We start from the raw sequence: 15610 nt of genomic DNA on the forward strand, positions 1-15610 counted from the left end.
GAGGATGATATGCCAATGGTATATATATATATATTAACCGTACATTTCATTTGTATGTTTTCTAATAAACTTGAACTATGCCTCTTATGATTGTAATTATTTCAATACAAATAGCATAATGAACTTTATTCTTTACACAGCACACAGCAAATTCTACCACAACAAAATTATTATCTGCAAATATATCTTTTGATAAACCGTTTACATTTTGAAATTTTCTTTTCTGGACTGACTGAACGAAAAAAACTTCAGCAACTTCAACAGCTAATGTACATAAAAAAGCATGTAACCTTCTGGTTTTAATCCTCACTTGTTTTTTCTTTTTTCTCCAATGTTTTTCTTTATTTCCAAGTTCAGTTTAAACAATTTTATTATTCTCAGGTATATCAGTAAATACACTTGATTTTCTTTTATAATGCTTATTCTTCATTATGTTACTAACCTGAGCTTCATAAAATGTTTGGTTCCATTCTGGTGTTGGGTAATTCTCTTCAATTTCACTATTACAGAATAGCTGAATGAAACACTTTAGAGAAGCAAACATTAGTAATTTTACTCTACTTCTACGTTATTTTCTTTAGTTTATAATAGAATGAAGAATTTTAAAAGAGTTTATATGAAAGGAAATGAAATATTGCTTATTACCACTTTTAGTGTAATATGGTAACTATATTAATTGTGTTGGCAACTACAGAATATTCAAGAAATAACATGACTGTTATTCAAATCTTTAATAATTGTTCAATGCACAGAATAAATAAGTAATGATATTCTTCAATTAAAATGGGAGACATCTGTAAACTGTTTATGACTTTACAGTATCTAGATCACAAATGACACATTTATGCACCTAAGATTAATTTGATAAAATAAAGTATGTTTGAAATCAGAAAGATCCTAAAAATTTAATAACCTTAATTTATTAAGGGCACTATATCTTACAATAGTAATTTTCAACTATTTTCACTTCAATAAGTTTGAAAGAGTTACTTAAAATACTTCTCTAGAATAAACAAATTGCTACTTTTGAAAATCCAAATGGTTGATTGCCAGTGGCGTAGCTAGGGTGGGGCAAGCCGGTACATCCGTCCCGGGTGTAGCATCCAGGGGGCGCCAAATTGATGATACACATTTCAGAATGAAATGTTTTCCATTCTTGGAATACAGAAAAGGGTGCAAAATCCTTAGCTGTCCCCAGGTGCTGAAAACATTGGATACGCCTCTGTTGAATGCTCTGTAAGTTAAGAGATGATACTAATAGAAAATTTTGAAAGATTTTTATTTAGGTTAACTGAGGAACTAGTTCTTTTAGACACCAAGGGAAATGTATAACCATTCACATGTCTCCTCCTTTTAATACGATGTAAAAAATTTAAAAGAAACCAGTCTGGAAAAAAAAAATATATATATACCATATATAATTTTTTATTATATCTTTTATACATTTTATCAAATGTTATCTATATATTGCATAATTTAGTTTAAATAAATTTTTTTTAAACCTCAAAAAAATTAAAGGTTGATCTTTACATTATGGTAACTTGGCGTTTTTTTGGCGAAAATTTGGCGACCAACTCTCCTACAGCAACCCTCTATTTTTTTTTCCCGCCGCCATTTTGTCTTCACGAAGTAAGACATGTTTCTTTTCTTTTTATCTACTGAAGACTTCTTCCAACAATCTACTAGCCAAATTACACTTATGCTAGAAATTTTATCTAACAAAACTGCTTAATCATGACAAATATTCACTGTAAAATTGGGAAAAAGTGCACAATACCATACTCCTTACGCATTTTTCAAAATAACACATACACATAAACCATGTACACGCCGACTTATTTTTACTTAAAAAAACATCCCAGAATTGCACAAAAATGGCATTGCGCACACTCTTCACTATATCCATGTACACTGCTTTTTTCTCATAAATTAGAAAAATTTCACGAAAATACATGACAATTTTCTCAATCTTTAAACCCGGTAAAAAGAACATATATGAAATTACCTGATCGCGAAAAAGTATTTACCCTTTCCAAATATGAACATTTCCACATATAAAATAAATAAAATATCCAAAAACTTTTACCTCTAAATCATCTATTACATTACACACGTCACCAACGAATTCATACTGCAAGCATTACAAATACTTAGTATCAAATATTTAAATTATTTCCATGCACGTTTACTTCAACTTAAACGTGTACCAAATTCCTACAAACATAAAATTCACAAAATAACTATCATTTAATTAAAATATCACTAAACCATGTACACGTCGACTTTTTTTTACTTAAAAAAACATCCCAGAATTGCACAAAAATGGCATTGCGCATACTCTCACTATATCCATGTACACTGCTTTTTTCTCATAAATTAGAAAAATTTCACGAAAATACATGACAATTTTCTCAATCTTTAAACCCGGTAAAAAGAACATATATGAAATTACCTGATCGCGAAAAGTAATGAACATTTCCACATATAAAATAAATAAAATATCCAAAAACTTTTACCTCTAAATCATCTATTACATTATACACGTCACCAACGAATTCATACCGCAACCATTACAAATACTTATTGTCAGATATTTAACTTATTGGTTGATCTTTACAATATGGTAACTGGTAGTTTGGCAACATTTTGGAGGCGATAAAGGTTACCTGGGACTTTGGTAATAATGTGAGCAGTACTCAGTTCCGATTACGCATTATTTTGTGTGGGGGAAATGAGAGATCATGGGATATGTCATGTGATATTAATGGACGAATTACGGTTCTTTAATCGGAAAAGGGGGGAATTTGGAAAAGTATCTGTGGATGTATATTATTTTGTATTAAGCTTCATTGTGTGTTGTGTGAAGTAGGGTTGAATAATTTTGGGATTGTATGGCGCTGTCTAAAGTGAATTGTAGATGTGATAAAGAGAATTTTTTTTTTATCAAATTCGGAAAAAAAAATCGTTCAGTAATTTTATTGAATCCATAATAAAAGTGTATCCACCATGTAAGGAAGATTCGGAAGAAGATTAGGTTAGTTAGACTTTGTTAAGAATGTGAGTAGTATTCAGTTCTGATTACACATTATTTTGTGTGAGGGAAATGAGAGATCATGGGATATGTTATGTGATATTAATGGACGAATTACTGTTCTTTAATCGGGAAAAAAATCTGGCAATTTTGTATTTGGCTTTATTTTATGTTGTGTGAAATAGTGTTTGTGAATTTTTGGATCCCATGGCCGTAACTAAAGTGAATTCGAAATGGGTATTTAGTGGTATTGAAAAGGATAGTAATAAATGTTTTTTAAGGTTGTGCAAGAGAGAAATAAAGATGTTTTATTATGTTATTTATTTTACCTGGTATCTTGCTTTGAAAGATAAGTATGATTTTAAAGATTCTGAAACAGAAGTAAGAAAAGTATATCCGCCACGTAATCAAGATTCTGAAGAAGATTAGGTAAGTTAGTATTTTTAATTATTTGAGGATATTATTTTTATGCATTGTTGTAAATGTAAGGTGGAAAGGAATTTGGTATTATTGGGAAAATTGTTATTAGAAATGATTTAGTTTAAAGTAATTAGGATTGTAAGGTAATTTTTATTAATTTAATGTATGTGCTCATTTATATTTTAAGTAGTGTTTTTGAATTTAATTATATTTTAATGAAATGATAGTTATTTTGTGAATTTTATGTTTGTAGGAATTTGGTATATGTTTAAGTTGAAATAAACGTGCATGGAAATAATTTAAATATTTGATATTAAGTATTTGTAATGCTTGAGGTATGAATTCGTTGGTGACGTGTATAATGTAATAGATGATTTAGAGGTAAAAGTTTTTGGATATTTTATTTATTTTATATGTGGAAATGTTCATATTTGGAAAGGGTAATTACTTTTTCGCGATCATGTAATTTCATATATGTTCTTTTCACCGGGTTTAAAGATTGAGAAAATTGTCATGTATTTTCGTGAAATTTTTTTAATTTATGAGAAAAAAGCAGTGTACATGGATATAGTGCCGAGTGTGCGCAATGCCATTTTTGTGCAATTCTGGGATGTTTTTTTAAGTAAAAATAAGTCGACGTGTACATGGTTTAGTGATATTTTAATGAAATGATAGTTATTTTGTGAATTTTATGCTTGTAGGAATTTGGTATACGTTTAAGTTGAAATAAACGTGCATGGAAATAATTTAAATATTTGATACTAAGTATTTGTAATGCTTGCGGTATGAATTCGTTGGTGACGTGTATAATGTAATAGATGATTTAGAGGTAAAAGTTTTTGGATATTTTATTTATTTTATATGTGGAAATGTTCATATTTGTAAAGGGTAAATACTTTTTCGCGATTAGGTAATTTCATATATGTTCTTTTTACCGGGTTTAAAGATTGAGAAAATTGTCATGTATTTTCGTGAAATTTTTGTAATTTATGAGAAAAAAGCAGTGTACATGGATATAGTGAAGAGTGTGCGCAATGCCATTTTTGTGCAATTCTGGGATTTTTTTTAAGTAAAAATAAGTCGGCGTGTACATGGTTTATGTGTATGTGTTATTTTGAAAAATGCGTAGGGAGAATGGTATTGTGCAGTTTTTCCTAATTTTGCAGTGAATATTTGTCATGATTAAGCAGTTTTGTTTGATAAAATTTCTAGCATAAGTGTAATTCGGCTAGTAGATTGTTGGAAGAAGTGTTCAGGAGATAAAAAGAAAAGAAACATGTCTTTACTTCGTGAAGACAAAATGGCGGCGGGGAAAAAATAGAGGGTTGCTGTAGGAGAGTTGGTCGCCAAATTTTTGCCAAAAAATCGTTAAGTTACCATAATGTAAACTAACTAGTTTTATACCTGCTTCGCCAACTTAACGGCACTACAGGGACTGAAAATCAGTCAAAAGCCACCCTAAGGATGGTTAGAACTCGCTTGCTGGGCCCAGGGTCCCACATCCCCGAGACACCAACACATTTAAAAGACCCTCTGATGAACGCTCAACGAACATCGAGCCCACTGCTAAGCACGACCAAGTCGAGACCACCGTCTCGGCCGGGCCGAGACCACGGTGGGGTGGGCGATGACAACTTAGGGTCGATGACCGGCCATTAAATTGAGCTACCTGCCAGTCCTACACGGGATGCCCCTCTCCTTAGGCTTTTACATGGAATAATGTAAAGATCAACCAAATTATTTCCATGCACGTTTACTTCAACTAAAACGTATACCAAATTCCTACAAACATAAAATTCACAAAATAACTATCATTTAATTAAAATATAATTAAATTCAAAAACACTATTTAAAATATAAATGAGCACATACATTAAATTAATACATACATAAATACCCATTTCCAATTCACTTTAGTTACGGCCATGGGATCCAAAAATTCACGAACACTGTTTCACACAACACAGAATAAAGCCAAATACAAAATTTCCAGATTTGTTCCCGATTTTCCCCCTTTTCCGATTAAAGAACCGTAATTCGTCCATTAATATCACATGACATATCCCATGATCTCTCATTTCCCTCACACAAAATAATGCGTAATCGGAACTGAGTACTGCTCACATTATTACCAAAGTGCCAGGTAGTAACCTTTATCGCCTCCAAAATGTCGCCAAATTACCAGTTACCATATTGTAAAGATCAACCAAATTAAATTTTTTATATGTTTTTCGTTATCAAAAATAAGTATTATTTGCAGATATCCTAGACAAATAAATTTACTTTCAGTTTATTACAAATTTTAAATAGTTTTATCACAGTCCTCTTAACTTTGAACATTTCCTAATTTCAATTACCATTAGATTTACACTTTATTTCCTAGGAAATAATCATAAATAGAAAATTAATAATTAAATTCATATATATGTATGTGTGAACATATATTAGCGTAAGTATTGCCTGCTTTCACTCTTTCCCCCAAAAAAAAGATTGCTAATAAAAATACACTATCAGAAAGTTTATATAGATATAAAAACATGAAACAAAATTATTATTTATTATAAATTAAAAAGATAGTTTACTTAATAGTTTTTTCCAATAAATAATTTAAATACTACTATACACCGTAAAACTCAAGAAATTCTCTTCTTTACCATTGGTACGAAATGCATTTCCAGACCACTTTCCTCATAAGTAATAAATTAGGGTTCCTAAAGTAAATAAGTCTTGTGTGCTTGTGAAGACTGCTATAATCAATGTCATTACGCATTGCAGATTAAACAAACAAAACACATTTCTCACAAAAAGAAAACAGTTGTTAATTTTTTTAATGAACATTGAACTTTTAAAATATTTATATGCGATATACATAACACAAACACGTTTAACATATGATACAAAAATATGTTTAATACGGGGGGGGGATATTCAGCTGCTATGTAAAAGAAAACAATTATTAAAAATTTAAATAATAAGTTTTTTAGTTCTCATTAGAACTTTTTAACTTAAAGATTCTACTACAGTTTCTACTACAGTAAGATAAGATTTCTACTACAGTTTCTCATTGAATTTGATCACATGAAATGGATGAAATGAATTCATTTAAATACACATTTCAGCCAGTACATAACTACTAATAATGATTTTTGTTTTCCGAAATGCGAAAGATTACAAAAAGAACAAAGTTGTAAAAAGATTTCATAACATAAATGATACAGATCAAATTTTATAGTTTTACAGATATTTAGGTACTTACTGTGCAAGCATATATTACAACTTCACCATTAACAAAATTTACTTTTTGAATTATGGTAATTAATTTTTCAACCAGGTCTTTAAGAAATGTATTATTATCAAAAGAGAGTTAATATGTCTGATAAACAGCTTACATCTAGAAGTTTTCTTCCCAACAATGAAAACAGATTCTGAATCACTAAACTGAAAACACTAACTTCATATTTCCAGTTTTATTTTTTGGGGGGTAGGAACATGTAATCTGGAGCTATCTTTTACACTACTTATCTTTTCATTTAACGCAGAATGCATGCAATACAATATTACAAAAGTTTCCGTACAAAATGTTTGTTTCTTTGTCATGTAATTCCACATTTCACATTATGCACACAACATGATTAGTCACAAATGGTTTTCCATGCCAATTAATGTAAATAAAATTTCATTACTTAGAGATATTAGCACAGTGCACTTTGTGGTATAAATCTTGATATGCATAAGTTAAAAGCTCCTATGCGATACAAGATTGAAAAAAACTTCTCCACACATTCCCACCAGCAAAATCCATAATGGAATCATTATATAGTACCAGCTAATTCCACTGTAATACTGCAAACGTATAGCGAGAAGAATCTGAAATGTAACTTTTAAAAGTACACAGAATAAGTACCAGCATTTTAAATACATAGTAACGAAAGAACGGTCATGCCCATTTCTGCAATGCGTCACAATCCTAAATGTTATAAATACTAAAAGCTTAAAATCAAATATCCAAAGGGGTATAAATATAATAAACCAATCCCAATCAGTTTTTTCATCAAGACGCAGTGTAAGAAGTATTAAGAAGACAGCAAACAGAAACCACGTTAACAGAGCTCTATGGAGTACGGCCATATTTACCTTCTCCAGTGAATAAAGTTTAGCCTGGTACTATTATGAAAACTCTGACGCACAGAAATGTATTTCTCATTATTACTAGAATCATTAACAAGCACTTGAAGCTAAATGAATGTCACAGAAAACTTCTACTGCAAGTAAATGTTACACATATCTTTCAAAATAAAAACAAAACACGAAAACACTTCTAACCGCGGTATTGAGTCTTCTTCCCCGTTGGCTGAAACTTTGCATGAAAAAGAGAAATGGATTGGTTCATTATATGTCTGAAGAGATAACAAAATTTTCACACTGTTTTCGGAAAAAAAAAACAAAATAAAAATATTCAGAATAAAATAATTGCATGTGTTAGTATACAATTAAGATAAGTTTTTAACATTTTCAAACTTTTCTTCCATTCTAAGTTTCCTAACATGCTTAATGTAAAGTTTTCATTATAATTAAATATTTTTATTTAAATAACATTTATCAGTTTACCCAGGAAAGCTGTTTGAAACCATCGAGTTTTCTATTTAAATCTAGTTTTATTAATAACAAGGAAGGGAAACTTGGGCTGAAGTGAAATGGAGTACACCGAGGAATGACTCATATTGCTAGCTTGGGGTTTGGTGGTTGTGTCAGCTGTTTGTATGCGGAACGAAATAGTATGAATTAAATATCAGTTAGTCCAAAGTTGCTAAATCGTTTTCCATTAAAAGACTGCATGAATAATTTAGGTTTTAAAATACGAAGAGATTTTTAAAACGTCTATGATATAAACATTTATGTTAATGATTTAGGTCATGCCTGCGAAATTTGAGGTAAGTTGGTTGTTTTTATGTGATTAGTTTTACTTGTAACCTTTTTAACAAGAAATTAATCGTTGAAATAATTATACCTCTTAATATTCATCGCGGCTTTTATATTTTAAGACACTGTATGGAGTTGTTGTTTATTATCCGTTGGAAATCATGTATGTATAATACGTTTATGTTGTGTTTCCTCTATTTTTTTAAAACTACAAAAAGATATTTCATAAATATAAAGTTACTGCTTGTCAACGTTAGGAGTAATGTCTACGGATCTTCTTCATAAGCATAGATCCGTGTTTGCACTTTCATTGTGTTTATTATAGTGTAAATCTGTATTGAATGTGTGTATCTTTGTTGCAACATAATTTAGTTTATTTATGTTTTGTCTATTTCCATTTTCTGAGTCCATGTTAAAGTAGATCCTTCCTTTTTGAAAAATTTTCATAATTAGATACGGCGTTACTGCAGCTTTCATTCATTCAAGCTGATATATACTAATTTATTTACTGTTCATATGCCCATTTTATTACATTAGTAACTTTTTGTGACTTTTCATATGATTTTTGAAAATTGTGTAGAAATTTTGAAGAATTTAGAAGTGTAAGAATAAAGTTGCCTTTAATTTAAGTAAAAATAGATAATTTGTATATTTCAGTTTTTGCTCTGAATAAAGTGTTGAAACATTTTGTTTATATTTCTTAAATTAGCCTGAAAAACTTTTGGATTTCACAGGTATTGTTAAAGTAGGCATTCAGTTTATTAAAAATAAAATAAAATCTCTTAAATTTATAATTATTTTAGAGTGTAGAGTGTTCTAGCTAATTTAAAATTACTTGAATTTCAGAACCTACTAAGACTATAAGTTCTACTGGGTCAGTAACAACAACAGAACAAAGTTTAAAGTACCTGTTTATTTTAATTCTGATATATTCACAGATGGACCTACTTGGGCTTACAAATAGCCAGCGCTTGTGGCTTTAACAAGTAGAAAACAAAACTAAACTAATTTTAAGTTGAATAATCAGCTGAAGCTATATAGAGATATTTAACACATAGTTGGCTCTTCGGCTAATATCACAGACATAGATTAGCAACTAGTAGCAAAAACATGGCTGAAAGGCAGAACATGCTGTGTCTAAAGTAACTCAGACTTCAGCTTTTTTATATAGTTTCTACCATACTTTGCATAAAGCATGAAACTAAAATTTCATTCTAACAGGATAATGAGGGTGTAAAGGAAAGGTTGTTTCCAGACTAAACATTAACTGTTAGGAAAATAAAATAAAATCTTGCAAGTGTTCGAGATTTAACAAAATCAGACAGTTTTTATCATACATTAATTTACCTGCTGAGAGTAACACCTAATGTAGGTGTTATTCTTAGTAGGTAAATTAATGTATTTTTTATTGCAAGCATAGCTATTTAGATAGATTATGTGTGTACGAGTTTAAAACTAAGCAAAATTAAATCTTAGACTGTAATTAGTTTTATAGAAAAACTATGAGGAAGACTGGTATTAAACTTATTTCATTCTATACGTATATTAATTTTCATGGAAATAAAATTAGCTAAAAATCCAAAATTAAATTCTGAATGTTTTCTTGGGTATGTTTCGAGAGTAGTCCTAGAAATGAATGTAAAGCATGTTAGTAAATATATCCTACAAGGAAGGCTGAAGGATTTTTAGCATTCCTTACAGCGTATCTTGTATCAACATGCTCAACCATTTCATGAACCTGGCATTTTTTTTAGTGGCAGTGTTTCAGTTTACATGTATACAGGCAAAATATAAAACTACAATCCATTAATGTAATGGATCGATCAGTTGTGATTGTTTTTAAAGTACCGTAATTTCCGGAAGAAACGCCGCAGCGTTTCTACCCATGCGACGTTTAGGTGCACTAAAAATAAAATATTTCCTATGATGGTCATTGTGCATAGATTGGTGCTGTTCCCACACAAAAGACCACTCAGTTGCTTTTTGCGAACGTTATTTTGTTTACATTCTTTCCCTTGAACGGACCTACATGCCTTATTCACCCTAAACAAGATCTCAGAACAATAACATTCTTCCCCCTTTCAAATTAACATTCTCATCAGTTCGAATAGTCTCTCTCCTCTGCCATTCGATGAATCTTTCAGGACCCATCCTCTTTCCACCCCTGCCTTTTCTGCAATTTTTTTCAAAGGCGGACCACCTGCCTCGCAATAACGAACTCTGACATATATCCCCTTCAGCATGAATGGATTTTTCTTGGCATTCTGCTAAATACAGATCCCATCAGTTAGGGTACAAGTACTTGTTGGATAGTTTTTAATTAGGGAACGGAAAATTTTTGAAAATGTCTCTAAACGGCACAGAAGCTATACATTTCTTACCTTTAATTTATTTTTGAGTTATGGTTTCATTTCATGCATTTTTCTTAACTGGTATGTCATATATCAGGACTTAGGTTGAGTTTTTGCATCTATACGGCCCACGACGATGTCTATTTAATCTATTGCGGCGTTTCTGTGTAATTTTAATTTCTTTTCCCGCCATTTTTCTCGAGTGTGGCGTTTACGCTGATGCGGCCTTTCTTCCGGAAATTACGGTACATATTATTGAGGAGTTGTCGAGTTATAGTAATATGCTAAATTTCGGGATTATCAATGTTAAAATCTTTCTTGTGTAACGCTTTCTGGTACCTTTCCAGCTATCAGTTTATTCATCTTCATTTGCAGTTTTCATTCGTATATTCTACTATAGCCATCTGAAAAAGAAATTTGCTCTTTTATGATTATTTATGTCTGCACATGATAGAAATATGCTACAAAAATGTATAGTTAGTAGGGATGTCGTAGTTATTTTGCAGTTTAGGTATTATACTCTTGATAATTCTACTATGAGTTATTATTATTATTTTTTTTTTATATTACTGCAGAAATAGTTGGTTAACATTTCCCAAAACTGGTGCCTACCAGTGGCTGAGCGGTAAAGTCGCTAAACACTGGTAGCCAGAGGTGTAGCTAGGGTTTTCAGTGCCTGGGGCAACTGAAGATTTTGCGCCTCTTTCTGTGTGCCAAGAATGGGAGACATTTCATTCTAAAATTTCATAACATCAATTTGGCACCTCCTGAATGCTGCTCATGGGGACAGATGTCCCCTCTTGCCCCACCCTAGCTATGCCACCGCTGGTAGTTCGGTCCGAGGTTAGAATACCACAAACTGTCTCGCCGCATGGGCGTTTTCGTGGTTTTCCCCATGTGTAACATGTATACGAACCAGTTTCCCTTAGAAAGTCCTCCACAAAGGCATCCCTCCCCTTAGGCAGATAGCCCGAGTGTGCTTTGCTGTTATTAAGTAAACCAAAACAATCCAAAACTGGTATTGACCAGGATTCACATTCAAGATTTTATTAAGTACTTTTAAAATTTGAAGGGTTGTGAATAAATGGAAGTTAACCCTGAATTAAAGGTTTTGCTTTGTACATTTAAGAACATACTTACTGAACATCATAAAATTTTTCCGTGTCTCAAGTAACAATATAACTCATTTTTATTAATTCGTTTTATAAATAGGCCAAATTTCTAATTGATTGCCTGATCAAATTACTGTAAGAATACAAAGTAAAAATGAAATCTTAAAATACACCTATACTACTGACAGTAGTGTTAATTTATTGAAAAATTTGGTAAACCTGTAGTATGCAATCTATCATTTTTAGTTAGTTATTTCTTAGATGGCGCCACACTTTTAAAACTCGTACTTGCAATAAAATGGTAGGAAAAAGAAATGATTGAAACAACCAATTTTATTTTTACCATCTGAAAAATAACTTACTGAAAGCTAGATTGCATGCTATATGATTACCAATTATTTAATTTCATTTATTAATGTTTTATTTATTAGATACAGGTAATTAGATATGTGTAGATATATCAGAAATTAATGTTCTCTATATTCATAGAAATATTGTTTACATTATTGCCAGCAGATGGTGATAATTTCTCATAGGAGTTAATGCATTAATTATCTGCATAAATGGATCAATGTAAATAGTCCTTGTAAAATGATCAAATACATTTGTGTCCATTTTATAAAGGTGGACTGACAAATTGAATAATAATGCGCATAATATGTTTACTCATGCACGTTTAATGTATAACGGACAGTATAAGCTAAGCTAAAATTATCTAATTATCTATTTCAGTTAATGTTGCAGATTGCGTTGTTCCTTAATCTTCGAATTGGATCCAGCTTATTATTTTTTGCAGATTGTTAGAGCAATTTTATAAAAGTAAGCTTGAACTTTCGATTATGTCAAATAGAATTTCCGATGCTGGAGCTGCCAAAGGATCTACAAAGCAAAAGTATGTTTCAATGTCCATCAAACAAAAAGTGGAATTGCTGCAAAAAATGGATCTTTATCCATTTTTTGAAGCAATTCCACTTTTTAAATTATTAAATTATAAAATTAAAAATATGAAACCATAATTTATGAAATAAAGAGCAATTATGATCTAAAGGGTATCAAAATTTACAAAATAAAAGGCTTAATATTTATTTGTTTACTTTATTAAACATTTCTTTCAACGCGCTTATGCGTAAAGCATACACTATGCATAGTCAAAATTAGAAAATTGCAACCAGGAAACTATTTGATGTGTATTCTTGATATTTATAATGACGAGGAAATTGATTTAAATCATATCAGAGTACATCGAGATGAAATACTGCATTTAGTAAGGAATTATAAGCCGAATAAAATAAAAACATCTACCCTGAAGATAAGGATAGTGCTGACAGGTCAACTTCCAGTTCATTGGGTGCTGCGACGTTTCTCGCCACCCCCGCAGAACAGTGTGAAATTGATAAACAGATTTCGGAATGGTTAGAAAAACAAAGGATATGCCTTTATCCATTTTTTGCAGCAATTCCACTTTTTGTTTGATGGACATCGAAACGTGCTTTCGCTTTGTAGATCCTTTGGCAGCTCCAGCATTGGAAATTCTTTTTGACATAATCGAAAGTTCAAGCTTACTTTTATAAAATTGCTCTAACAGTCTGCAAAAAATAATAAGCCAGAATGCAATCTGCAACATTAACTGACATAGTTAATTAGATAATTTTAGCTTAGCTTATACTGTCCGTTATACATTAAACGCACATGCGTAAAGGTATTATGCGCATGCGTAAATGCATTATGCGTTTACGCATGCGCAGAAAGTTTGTACCTTTGAGGTCTTGTTTGTACCTTTAATGACTTTTGACTATATTGCTTTATATTAAATAAATAAATCTAAAAATTATTATTTTCATATTTGAAAAATAACAGTTGAATATTTGTTAGTTGGTTGTTGTTGCTAAACATTCTGTCTTTTGTTCAAACCTGCTTTCTATTTAACCATTTCTAAAAATGCTTTCTATTTTACAGTTCTTGAAGCTGTGTTTTAAAATGCAGTTATTTAAAATTTAGTAATATTTCTTTTGGCTATTATGATGAGGTATAAATGAAAAAAGTTTCCATTGAAGAAGGGAATCATTTAGCATCTTTTATTTCCCTTTTCCTGCCCTTTTTTTAAAAATGAGAGGATAATCATTATCGAGCATCATCTTCATGAAATTTTACATTTTATTGCAGTTATCCTTGTTTAGGTTGAAAATAATCTCATTTAAAAAAAAGTTGTTTTATTGGGATAAAGTCTAGACCAATGTTTCTCAACCTTTTGACTAACACATACCATCTAAACAAAGGTTGAAGAACTTTAGTACGACTGCTACACTTTACAATGATTATTTTTCAATTTTTCTCAATAGAAATATTTTAAAAAATATATTTTGCCATTTGCACACCTTATTGCATATTTGTATTAAATATGCACACATAAAAATATTAGATTAAAATTGGTTACCATTTTAATTAGTATCACTTTTTAAGTCATGATACTTTAATAATAAAATTTAGGGCAAAATTTGGGCCTGCTTAAGATAGATTAACGTCTTTGTCTGGCCTTATTTCACTTAGTTTCAGCTGCAAATTAGGATCCACTTTTAATTTTGTTCTGTATTTATTTTTCAAATATAACATGGAACAAAATCTTTGTTCACACAAATAGATTGAGCAAAAAGGCAATAAAAATTTAATAGCTTTAATTAAAATGCCTTTAAGTTTTCTTTCTTTCTTTCTTTTCTTTTCTTTTTTTTTTTTTTCTTTTTTTTCCAGTTCAGCCGAGAGTTAACAAGTGTGTTATTTTTGAAATCTTCAGCTAGAGTTTGATCACAGGAAATTTCTATCAGTTGTTCATTTTCTTCATGTGACGAAATTTTAGGTACATTTGAACAAAATTTATTTCTGATCAAATTTTCTTTTTCATAATTCTTTGAAAATACACGTTGAAATTAGTTATCAATAAAAAAACAATGATTTTTAATGCCAAATGCTAATTCTTCTTTAATTTCAAAACTTTGCCTCTGGATAACCAGTTTACTTCAAAATATAATAAAAGCATTTCATGTTCACTGTCCATAGCTTGGTGTAAAATCGTAAATATTCTTGAATTTAAATCTCAGCTTTTAATATGATTAACAATTTTAATACCGCGGGTGGTATGGTGGTTAATGTTACTGATTGCTATGCCGATGGGCCGGGGGCAAATCCCGGAGAAGGCATGGATATTTCTAAATGTAAGTAGGGTCCTTGCAGCATGAGGGCACTCTAAATATGCGGTAAGCCGAAAGTCTTATCGAGAGGTGGGTGGTAGGGGGAAGAGGGGTGGGAGACTCTCAGACCTAGACTCCTCGTCCCGGGATGGTCTCCATCAAAATTTTGGGTGGAACTGAGCTAAATCGCATTGTCACCTATAAGATGGTCAAGGCTGTTGCGAACGGCAGGCGTAAAACTTCCCTCCTTGCCATAAGGATTTTGCTTGGGCTGACTATAGGTTAGACAAGTGAGCATTAGCAATAACAATGACAATTTTTACAGCTTGATTCAAAACAATTTTTAGGTTTTCGGGGATTGTTTTGGCTACTAAAGCTTCACAATGAATTGAGCAGTGATTAAATTTAGTTTCAGGTGCAACTTTCTTTATTTGAGAAACAATACCAAAATGTGTTCCTGTTAAAGCCTGAGCTCCGTAACTGCATACGGCAATGCATGTAATTCAAGGAATAAATATTCTCAGAAATAAAATGCTCTATCATGAAGCGATTCACAAAATAAATATTCTTCGGCAGTTCATTTATTTTCTTTGA

General features: G+C 31.0%; 1 protein-coding gene and 1 long non-coding RNA gene across 2 annotated transcripts in view; one reads left to right on the forward strand and one right to left on the reverse strand.

Moving 5' to 3' along the window:
* Positions 1-904: 904 nt before the first annotated feature.
* Positions 905-7786, reverse strand: LOC146999119 (uncharacterized). The gene is made up of 2 exons (XR_015041119.1): positions 7586-7786; positions 905-1234 (listed from the first exon to the last, which is right to left on the reverse strand). It is a non-coding gene; the product is annotated as an uncharacterized LOC146999119 (long non-coding RNA).
* Positions 7787-8165: 379 nt separating this feature from the next.
* The window catches only part of LOC118193160 (phosphatidylinositol 4-kinase beta-like), a 177382-nt gene continuing 169937 nt past the window's right edge, over positions 8166-15610 (forward strand). The window contains exon 1 of the mRNA XM_035364201.2: positions 8166-8382. The gene's annotated coding sequence lies outside the window, so the exon portion shown is untranslated. The remainder of the gene's footprint in view (positions 8383-15610) is intronic.

Source organism: Stegodyphus dumicola, chromosome 1, assembly GCF_044657685.1.
Source record: "Stegodyphus dumicola isolate Sdum_Otavi_A_Nest chromosome 1, ASM4465768v1".
NCBI classification, from domain to species: domain Eukaryota; kingdom Metazoa; phylum Arthropoda; class Arachnida; order Araneae; family Eresidae; genus Stegodyphus; species Stegodyphus dumicola.